The sequence below is a fragment of the Marmota marmota genome, unplaced genomic scaffold (genome assembly GCF_001458135.2).
Source record: "Marmota marmota marmota unplaced genomic scaffold, marMar, whole genome shotgun sequence".
NCBI lineage: Eukaryota > Metazoa > Chordata > Mammalia > Rodentia > Sciuridae > Marmota > Marmota marmota.
In genome coordinates this window covers 11,025,418-11,036,593 of record NW_026000205.1, presented here as the reverse complement: position 1 = coordinate 11,036,593, position 11,176 = coordinate 11,025,418, and the positions used below count along the sequence as shown (strand labels likewise).

General features: G+C 45.9%; 1 non-coding gene across 1 annotated transcript; it reads right to left on the bottom strand.

Moving 5' to 3' along the window:
* Positions 1-7,145: 7,145 nt before the first annotated feature.
* LOC125612690 lies at positions 7,146-7,252 on the bottom strand. Its single transcript, XR_007343169.1, has one exon. It is a non-coding gene; the product is annotated as a U6 spliceosomal RNA (small nuclear RNA).
* Between the last annotated feature and the right edge of the window lie 3,924 nt (positions 7,253-11,176).

Sequence of the window (11,176 nt, the reverse complement as noted above, 5' to 3'; positions counted from 1 at the left end):
GAAAGGTGCATAAATAAATGTGGCTTTCATCTTGGGGGATAGTGAATCCCAGCAGCATCTGTGTATCAGAATTATGAGTCCAGGTGTGAATATCATAATATGGAGGTTCCTAAGCAACTTTGGGGATGTGGGAAATGTCCAGTTTACAATCAATCTATACATCAGGAACGGGTATAGATGGAGAATTATAGTCATGTAGATGGTCATCAAGGCCACCAGAATAGAGAAGGTCATCTAAAGAGAATGGAGTTGGGAGAGAAGAAATGTATGTAGAGGTGGGATTTAGGTAGCCTCATCTTGGGTGAGCTTGTGACTATTTCAATCAACAGACAGAAACAGAAGTGATGCTCTGTGACTTTTGAGGATGTGTCAGAAAGGGCCATGCTTTGAATTCCTGGCTCCAAGGGACGTTCCTCTGGAAGAAGCCGGCTGCCATACAGGCTCTCAGGGCTGGAGTGGCCATGTGTGGTTGTTCTGGTCAACAGCCCAGCTGAGCTCTCGACTGACAGTCAGCAACATTGCCAGCCATGTGAATGAGCCACTTTGGACATCAGCCCAGCTGAGCTTTCAAATGACTGCAGCCCCAGAGGGACACCAGGGTAAGGACAGCCTGCTGAAACCTTCCTGAATTCCTGACCCGTAAAATTGGAAGAAGAATAAAATGGTTGTTTTAAAACTGCTTTATTCAGGGATGTTACTATGCAGCCATAGATCATTGAAACTCAATCCCAACCCCAAGTGACCAAACAGGGTACCCAAATCAGGGCCTGGTACAGGACAATAGACGTGGTGGGATCCCTGTCACACTGAGGAACCCATTCACTGCTGCTCTGGGCTGTGTCCACCCTTCCCTTTCCGCCAGCTTCTCTGGCTGCAGGTTTCAGCCTCCCCTTCATCTGGATTCACCTTCAACCACTGGGAAGCCCAGGAGGGGACAAGGGTGGAAGCCAGGGGCTGGGTCACTCTCCCCCCTTCTCCCTGCGGTGTGCCTCCTCCACAGTTCCAGCTCCTACCAGCCAGACCATCTCCTTGGGTCCCCAGCTTCTATTCGGCGATTTCCTCTCTGACCTCTGGTAATACCACCTCCTCTCTTGGTCCCTCCAGCCTTCAGTGACAGCAACTTGCTGCTATTACTCACTTCTTCTTGCTTCACTGATTCCCATTTAGCCCAAAGAAAATCATCATATTTCTCCCTTAAATACAAAGGATTGTTGAGCTGAAGAAGGTTAGAAAGCAGAGGGACTTTCCATCCTTTCTGTGTCTGCCTAAAGGCATGACATAAATCCTCCTTTGCTGAAGATGACTTTTATCAGCTCAGAACCAGGCACTAGGGATCTGCAAACCCGGCTCCACTAAATTCTTCCCATATATTTGCATCGCACAGTTTCCCATCTTTTAGCTGCCCTCCCTTGTCCTGTCATGGCTCTCAAGATTTATTGATCTTCGTCTAAAAAAATACAAGAGCATCTTGCATGGGTTGATTTCTGTGGATTTCACAGTCTTGAAGATCTCCAGGTACACGCGAATGTAACTAAATTTGTAAACTTTTGTCTTATTCATCAGCCCCTGTATAAATTTGTTTCCTTGATCCAGCTAAACAGCCCCTATAAGAATTAAGGGTGGTAATCTCAGGGGAAATAGGATTACTTTTCTTCTCCAGCTTAGGCAGATTGATCTGTCCTTAAGTACACATCCCCCATAGGAAGGAAGGAAGTCATCCAGACTTTGGGGGATGGTAACAGAAGATCTCAGAAATGACTCTCCCAAATTAACGAGTGAATTACAACCCCACAGAGAACTGTGGCATGTAGCCTTTGAATCACCTCTTCTAAAGTTCCCTGTTCCTGCTGATGGGGAGAATCACAGCCTTTGGAACAGAGCCCCCTGGGTTTCTCCTTTGCTAGCAAAGCAATAAACCTTCTTTTTCCTTTTTCTCAAAAAAAGAAAAGAATTAAGGGTGGTATCAGGGATCTCTCCTTCCCCTAGAGGTCCCTCAGCTCCTCCATCCCCTGCATGACCACCTCCATGTGTTAATGTCCCTCTCTTCTCATATGGGAGTGGTTCTGCATCTTCTCCAGGTTTAGAGCCTCCAGCCCACTGAGCCCAAGTAGGAAGATAGACCCATTGTCAGATATCCCCGTGTGGCAAAAGTCAGAAGTAAGGATCATTGTGGGAAATGTACCAAGAGTCAAATACTATGGATTTCAATGGTCCTCTGACTTCAAAGTAGATAGTGGCTCAAAAGAGACTGAGGAGGAGCAGAGGAATTAGTTCACTCACTGGGTCAATGAGCAGACCTTTATGGAGCATCTACTATGTCCAGACCCCGTGGGAGAGTTGGAGACCAGAGATGAGTAAGACAAGTACCTTCCCTTATATGCATGAATTACAGTGGGGGAGACAAACAAATGAAGAGGGAGAGGAAGAAGGGCATGTGGTATCTGCCATGCAGAGAATCAAAGGTGATGTGTGAACAACACACGTGCAGAGGAGTCAAGATTTAGTTGGTGGCACAATGGCAGCTTTGAGATTGGGCCATGTGAGTTGAGACCCCAAAATCCCTGCAAAGTTCTGGGAGAACAATGTTCCCAGAAAAGAGAATGGCCGTCACAAAGCCTCTGAGGCAGAAAAGAACTGGGAGTGTGTGAGGAACAGAGAGAAGATTACCGTGATGGCTGGGCAAGATGGTGCACNCCTTTCCAAATCAGAGGCATGTGTTTTCTTGCAGAAACAATGTACACCTAACCAAATTCATACACGTTTCACTTATTGGCTCTCATCAAAATTCTGCAGACACTTCCTGGCTGGCCTCCTAGCTGTAGTCACCTCCCTCACTCACACCTCTAAGCAACCACCTGCAGGTCAGCCTCTCCTAACACATTCCTGGCTTTCATGGTCCCAGGGTTCTCCACATAGGTCTACAGTGGCTGCGGCTCAACATGTGGATTGAACTCATATGTGTAGCCACACTCCCTCTGGAAATCCAGTTTAATGGAAGAAGAGGGTTTTTAAAAAAACAAACAAACAAACAAAAAAAAAAAAAAAAAAAGGTATGGTTAGGGTGAAAGGACCAACAAGGAACTTGCAGGATAATATGAGGATGTGGAGGCTTCGGTGGCCACATGATGGAGGGCCGGGGGACTTCAGGAGGAGTTTGGATTTTACTCTAAGTACAATAAGAAGCCATTGGAAGTCTTTACACAGAGGGAATCTGATTTATGTTTTTGAACAATCTTTCTAGCTGTGGTGTGAGGACTCTCAATAGGAGACAAGATTAGAGGCAAGGAAACCACGTTCTAAGCTAGTGTAGTGGTCCAGGTGGGACCCAATGGTGCTTGGATCAGCAGTTCACAATGAATTGGTGACAAATGGGTGGGTTTGGGAGGGTACTGCATCACAGAAACCAGGAAGGAGCTTTAACACAAGAATGGTTTGGAGGAGTTGTTAGTAACTACATTGAAAAAGTCAAAAGAAGTCTGAGTGATAGAGTGCTTGTCTAGCATGCCCAAGGTCCTGGGTTCAATCCCTATCCCCGTGCAAAAGAAATTCAAAAAGAAATAGGTGAAAGTAATTTTAATAAAATATTATACTTGGGGCTGGGATTGTGGCCCAGCGATAGAGCGCTCCCCTAGCACGGGCGGGACCCAGGTTCGCTCCTCAGCACCACATAAAAATAAAGGCACTGTGTTGTGTCCATCTACACCAAAAAATAAATATTAAAAAATATATATTATACTTGTATTTAATTAATAATAAATCACTAATATTTATTAATTTATCCCAAATATTATCATTTCAACATGTTATCAATATTTTACAAAATTATTGATAAGACATTTTACATTCTATATTTTGTATTAAACCTTTGAAATTTCAGTTGTGTTTTATACTTGTAGCACATTTCAGGACTAGTCAAGTCTTCAAAAGCCATCTGTGTGGCTGCTGGCTACCATATTGGACAGCACTGGGCAGGCCAGGAATGTCAGCTATTGTTGCAGAGCTAGTAAGTGGAGGATGGAAACTTGCCTCTGAATTTAGCAACAAGAATGAGCTTTCACAATAAAAGGTTTCATTTTTGTGAAGCAGAGAGAGAAGGATAGAGTATGTAGACACTTCCTTCCTGAAGTTTGGCTGTGGTTTTGCAACAGATGGGTCAGGCTGACAAGACTCAAAACCAACCCTAGATATTAACATCACACAAAAAGACAATCAGACATTATGTCCTTCCTGATGGAAGAATTCAACATCATCCATGAAGTATTCTTACCCCAAAATTGAACCTGAATCTGACCCAGCCTCTAGATCTACCAGTTTGCAAGACATAACAGGGGACAGTAAAACATATTAACAGACACAAAAAGGTGCAACCAGTCAAAGCCAACTGTAAGATGAATGAGGAGGGTGAACAGTTATAGAATAAAAGTTAAAGAAGTACCCAGCAAATACAATGTGCCGACCTTGTTTGGATTCTAATTTGAGCAAGTCAAGAGTTAAAAGAAGGGCTGGGGTTGTAGCTCAGTGGTAGAGCACTTGCCTAGCATGTGTGAAGCACTGGGTTCAATCCTCAGCACCACATAATAAATAAATAAATTAATTAATTAAAAATGTTTTCTTTTAAAAAAAAGAGTTAAAAGAAAGTTATAAGACAATCAGGGAATTTTGGAGACAGGTTGGATGTTAGATACTATTAAAGAATTAGTCTTAATTTTTAGGTGTGATAAAGATGTTATAGTTATGTTTTTAAAGAACCTGGTATTTTAGAGATACTATTTATGGATGAAATCATAGGATGTCTGGGATTTGCTTTAAACTAATTCAGGGGGAGGTGGAATAAATAAAACAAGATTGGCCATATGTTGACAATAATTGAAGCTGGGAGATGGGTACTTGGAGGATCGTTATATAACTCTATTTTTGTGTAAGGATGAACATTACCACAATAAATTTTAAAGGCGGGAGGAGGTGGCTGTGAAGAAAAATAAAATAAGGGGAATTTTTTTCTATCAAGAGCCATCAACATGCTCAAGAGCTGACAGGACGGTTTGGATGCAGGGAAGCCATAAAGAGGCTGAGCGAGCTCCGGGGTATATCCAGTCGTGGAGGGTGTTGAACTCTCTTTTGCTGGAATAAGGGCCCGTCACAGCCTCTCCTGACAGCTCTGCCTGCAGTATGGACAGCCACAGCCCCTACACCACACGTTCCGTTACTATCTACCCCCTAAAGTCCCGTGGGACCCGCAGACCTTCCGCACCTGCGCAGCACCCGGGGCGTGGAGCCCTGTCCCCACAACCCATAAACCCCCGCGCCGCTCTGGAAGCCCGCACTAGTGGGGCGAGGCCTCCACCTCCAGACCAGAGCAAGGTGAGGCAGAGGGTGCCGCGTGGCATTCTGGGAAGTGAAGTTCGCTCCCAAGCTGTATCCACCGCTTAACCTGCCTGCTAGACTACGCACCCCACAATGCACCGCGCGCGTAGCGACTGAGCGGTGTGTTGCTGCCCTCACGTGGCCGTTGAGCGGTTGGCCCGGAGTCTAGGAATCGTGCGCAGAGGGAGCCAGCCGATGCTGCGAACGCTGAGTGTCGCTTTGGGAATCTCTTTCCAGAGACTGAGGCTCCCAGACCTATGCCAGGAAAGGGTGGTAGCATGAAACTGGAGGAGGGCCTGCTATGAGGATTAAATGAAATCAGGACAGTAACTGTTGGCTGCATACTGTGGTTATTACAGCAAGTGCTTGACGAGTAAGCTCTTTTCCTGTGCCAAGTACAGCTTCCAGTGTTTTACATGTATTAGCTTATTTAATCCTCTCAACCGCCATTTGAGGTATTATCAAACCTCTTTACAGGAATGAAGTGGAGGCCCAGAGAAGGGAATGTCAGCCAGAGTTGTCAGGGTTCAGTGGCAGAGCTGGGATTTGAACCCTGACAATCTGAGCTTCCGTCTGTTCTTTTTTAATATGAATATCATATTCTGTTATCTTGAGGTTGTAATTGGCATATGAATCCACTGAAAATGGCTATTAATCGTGTGAACTTCTTAGAGTTGGTGATTATCCATGCTAGTCTTCCACAAATTAATGACATTTTTTAATATTTATTTTTTTAGTTATAGGTGGACACAATATCTTTATTTTTATGTGGTGCTGAGGATCAAACCCGATGCCTCACACATGCTAGGCCAGCGCTCTACCTCTGAGCCACAATCCCAGCCCCAAATTAATGATTTAGACCTGCTCTGGGACAAAGTTTACAATCAAAACAGATTAATAATTAGCATATGAATCATCACAGGTTTCTGTTCACAGGGATCAGATTTCTGATTAGTTCTTGAATCAGTAGTGGTTTGTGTCAGATTGGGAGTCATTAGATTTCTGATTTGCACAGTGACACACACAGGTTTTGTTCTCGCCAAGAAAGGCCTATTCCCTTTTGGTCCAGGCGACCTCCTTCTTTGTGTCATTCCAATTTTAGTATATGTGCTGCAAAAGTGAGCACTGGACAAGTTGCCCCATCCCTTTCCTGAAATCCACAACCACCACCATCAACACCAGCAGGTAGTGTTCTTGTCCCTCTCCTTGTTCTTAATGGAATATCACAGTGACAAACACAAGTTCAGAAATTATCTGTTCTCTTTGCTGCTTATGAGAAGAATCAAATTCAAAGCAAAGACTGTGTCTGATTTATGGGCATGTTCCCAGCATGAGACTCACAGAGAGGGCTCAAAAAGAGCACTAGTCACTCATCATCATCCTACACTGACCTCATTAGACTTATCAGATTAAGCCAGGTTCACTTTGCCCTCAAAGTAATCAAATTTGTGTTCACTCACTCAAAAAGCAGGGGATGGTAGATGAGTGGTAGTCAGGGGGAGATTGGGAACTTCTTCCTGGAGCAGGATTTGGTGTAGTGGGTGGAAGGTAACCCAATAGCTTCTTCCTGCTGCCTGTTCCTAAGTTTCTGGATGTGTTGGTAGCTAATACTGGTGCCATAATAATCCATACTCCCTTTGTGGCTGGATGGGAACTGCCTGACCTGGGAATATATTCTTAGCCCCTTTTGTATCCTGGATGACTGTTTGACTAGTTCTCTTTAATAAAATATGAACATAAAGGATGTCTGAAGGTCACTATTGGACAAGTCTTTTTTTTTTTTTAATATGGAACGCTTCATAAGTTTGCATGTTATCCTTGTGCAAGGGCCATGCTAATCTTCTCTGTGTCATTCCAATTTTAGTATATGTGCTGCAAAAGTGAGCACTGGACAAGTCTTTTAAGAAGTTGGAAAACCACCTCCATCCTGTCTCCTCCCTTTCGCCAGGTAGAAACTGATAACTCGATAACTCTGAGCCTTAGGAAATAATGATGTCTCAAGATTAATGAGTCTGGTATGTGAATCACCAGATGGAGGACAGCTGCCAATCAACTAGGACACCTGTGAATGAGAAATAAAATATTGTATGAAGTCAGGGAAATCCAAGGGGGTTATTTGTTATAGCAGCTGGCATTACATTAACTAATACACTGACCCTTCCCCTCTAGGCTCCTGATGTCTGTAAATCTTGAGCAGTAGTAGTCTGTGAAATGAGCTTCTAATCCCCAGCTGTGGCATTCAGGCTTTCATATAGAATATCTGTTCAATGACTCAGAATCTCTATGCTTGTTAGTTAAAAGTTAGCGGTATTTCCCCCCCATTCTTTGCACAAATGTAAACTTTTTCCCATGTGCTTATGGAAGTCGTCTTCCATGTTGGTAGCTGAAGTCATTAAGGCAGACCCTGACAGTTGCAACTAGGTCTTCCAGCATTATTAAGCAGAACCTCATATATGGGGGCTTCTTCATTCCCTGCAGAAGTTAGTGCTTCCTGGAACCCCTTAAAGTGGTTAGTGTGGTGGTAGAAATGGGGATACAAATCTTTGTGCCACCCTCTTTTGATCCCACCCTGTGGAGATACCTTTGAGTCTGATCTTCAAAGTGAGTTCCTAGTCCTCAGTCCAGATCCATGTGCTAATATTCCAGTGAACCCCACAAACTTGAGCTGGTGGGTGCTAGGTGAGAGATAGGAAAAAACCACATCCTCCCTCCTTGCTCTGACAGCCCCCTGACTTGGAAGGGGACTATGTCCCTTTATAAAGTGACCCTTTTGGGCGGATTAACTGATTTCATTGATTTGGGTGCACATGCATATGCCTGTGTGTGTGTGTGTACCCCTTCCTGTGTAAACATGAACCTCTGTGTTTCTTAGGGGAGGGGTGCCAGAGAGAATATGTGTGCAGACTGCTTCTACATACATGCCTGGTGTAAGATTGTGTATGTGCGTGTCCCTCTGTCTGAACATGAGCCCATGTGTCTGCATGACTATGTTCCAGCAAGCTTCAGTACATGATGTGCATGTGTGAGTACGGGTGTGTCCCCTGCTTTCTGTGTCTTTTGGGGAATGTGTGCATTGGGCTGTGTGCGGATAGGAGCTGTCTCCTTCCCCCCAAGGCCTCCTCAGCTCACAGGCAGTTTAACCTCATCCTTTCTTCTGCGGCTGTTTCCGCTGCTTCTGTCCTCTTCTCCAGATGTTGCAATTAAGCAAATGCAGCAATTAAGCAGAGTCCCCCAAACATTCATCCCACCAGAATCCCTTTCCAGGAGCTAATGAGGGGTTACAGCATATGCAGACCCACTATCCAGGCACTCAGGGACCCCAAGCTGTACGTGCCATGGCAGGAAGGCACAGGCGAGCTGCATGGACACAGCATAAGGAGCCCCTCTGCCCCCCTGCCTCATGTGTACTTCTCCTTCACATCTCAGCATGATGGTCCCCTACTCCAGGGAGCCTCCAAGGCTCAGAATGGGGAGAAGAGCCTGGATTTTGCTTCTGGAGCCCCATGCCCTCTGCTTTCCCCATAAGAGCCTGGGCTACTCTGGCCTGTGCTTTGTCACCCTGACCTTGTTATTTTGCCCTGAGCTTTTCCCATCCCAGCTCTGATGGCTCTGGGCTGTCTGGAAATGTGACTCTCTCCCTTCTGGATATGAGTTCACTGAAGACAGGACCTGAGCTCTCTTGGTCACCACTTTTACTGCAGTGTCAACTAACATGACCATGTGCAGAAATCTATAACAGATGCCAAACTAATGATAGCGTCTGCGCCTCTGAATCTCTGTTTCTGGAACATACCTGGGCTGCTACATCATCCCCTCAACTCACCAGGTTTTAGCATAGCTATGGTGGACAGTTCCCTGCACATTGCAGATGTTCTCAGTTTAGTCCAGTGACTCTCAAAGTGTGGTCCCCAAATCACCTGGGAACTTGTTGAGAATGCAATTGTTGTCTAGGTCCCACCTCAAACCTATTGAGTCAGACTCCAAATCAACTCTGAGCTTGGGTCCTGGAGGTCCATGGTGAACAAGCCCTCCAGGTGATCCTGATGATCTAAATTTCAAGGACCACTCACTGGTCAAGGCACTCTTTCTACTTTTCCACCTCCTAGATCTTCCATGGCTCATAATTACCATTTCTTCCCTCACCCAACCCCCAGCACACACACCCACAGGGACAATCATCACCCAAGGTGGGCCAGAGATCATAGATAAATGCCCCAGCTTCTTTGAACTTTGCTGGGGGACTTGAAGGACAATTCTGATGTGTTCTATAAGGTACCTTAAAGTTCTCTAACCCCAGTTGCCCAGGGAGATAACATGCTCCTCATCAGTACACCTTCCACTAGCTTTCTTTCTCCCCTACCCAATTCTTCTCTTGCCTGTGTTTCCTGGGATCACCCCCCAAATTAGCCAGTTCCACTGAATTCTCTAGTCCTGCTTTCAGTCCTCCATCTCTGTCCTTCTCTTTTCCCCAGCTCCTCTAACTTTGTAGCATCTCTGAAGCTTCTGTAGTCTTTTTCTGAGTTTCTAAGTGACCAGTATCTGCTGTGCTGGGCCAGGGGCACTGATGAACTTTGCTAATGATCTGGAAAGGCGGGTCCCAGGGCCAAGTTAATTTTAGCTGCAATTTTTCAATACACATAAGTGCAAGGAGCCAAAAGTCTATTCTGAAACCTTCAACAGACTAGGGATGCCAGGGTGATGTGCATCCACACCCCACCTGCAAGGTCACTTTACTCTTCTCCTCAGATGGTATATGTAGGATACTTCCCAGGACCACTCAGATTCCCCAGTGTAGGGCCATGTCCCCAAACCACCCAGGGCAAAATTGTCCTCTTTGGACCAGGGCTCCTGCAAGATCAGTTCCCTCACATTGCTATAACAAAGTCGCCAGCTTTGCAGACCATTACCCATACCCCTCTGCCTAAGATACCATCTGCCATGACAGTGTGGGACACTCCCCCCATCCCTTCATCACTCCTGGTAGAATCTTCTGTGGGTAGTGGCCCTGAGAGGCAGGAGGGGAAAACAGTGGACATACTTCTCTGAGCCAGCCTCACTAACCCCCTGCCTGTGAACCATTTCCTATCTTCTCTCTCCTCTCTAGGACATTTTCTCAGTGCATCTTGAGGTCTACCCCTAATCCTACAAGGTAAAGAAACATAGATCCAAGTTTTGTCCTTTCAGCCAGGGAAAGGAGACTTGGGAAGGAGGTCTTCTGGCTTGAAAGGCCAGGCCTATTGCTGGGCAGAACCCAGGTACGGAAACTTCACCTGTAGAAAGGACATTCCAAGGAGATGGTGCTGAGGTAGAGGGGCAGGAGACAGGTGTGTGTTGGCGGGGGTAAGGGGTGTCTAGGATGGAGAGTTACTTCAAAGCTATGAATGAATTCCAAACACACATCTACATGTATCCATCCTCATGGTCTAGTTGCCCCCAAGTGCTGTATATTAAAGCGTGTGTGTGTGCGCGTGTGTGTGCATACACATCTCTTGTCTCTGACTTGTCCTTGCCTCTTGTCTCTGTCTCTACATTTCCATCTCTCTTTGAACACACGTGTGTATTTCTGTCTGTATCTCTCATTCTGTTCCTCTCCGTCCCTCAATCCAAGCTTGCCCATCTTTTTGTCTCTCTCTCTGCCTTAGTCTCTGTGCCGGTCTCAGTCTCCTTGTATCCAGGGATTCTCGCTCCCAGCAGTGCTAGGGCGACTCCATAGGAGGTGGGGCCAGGGGCGTGCCTTTGAGAAAGGGGGGGCTGCCTACGCCTTTAAGCGCGGGCGCGCGCGAGGCCTGCGCCTTTAAGCGCGGGCACGCGC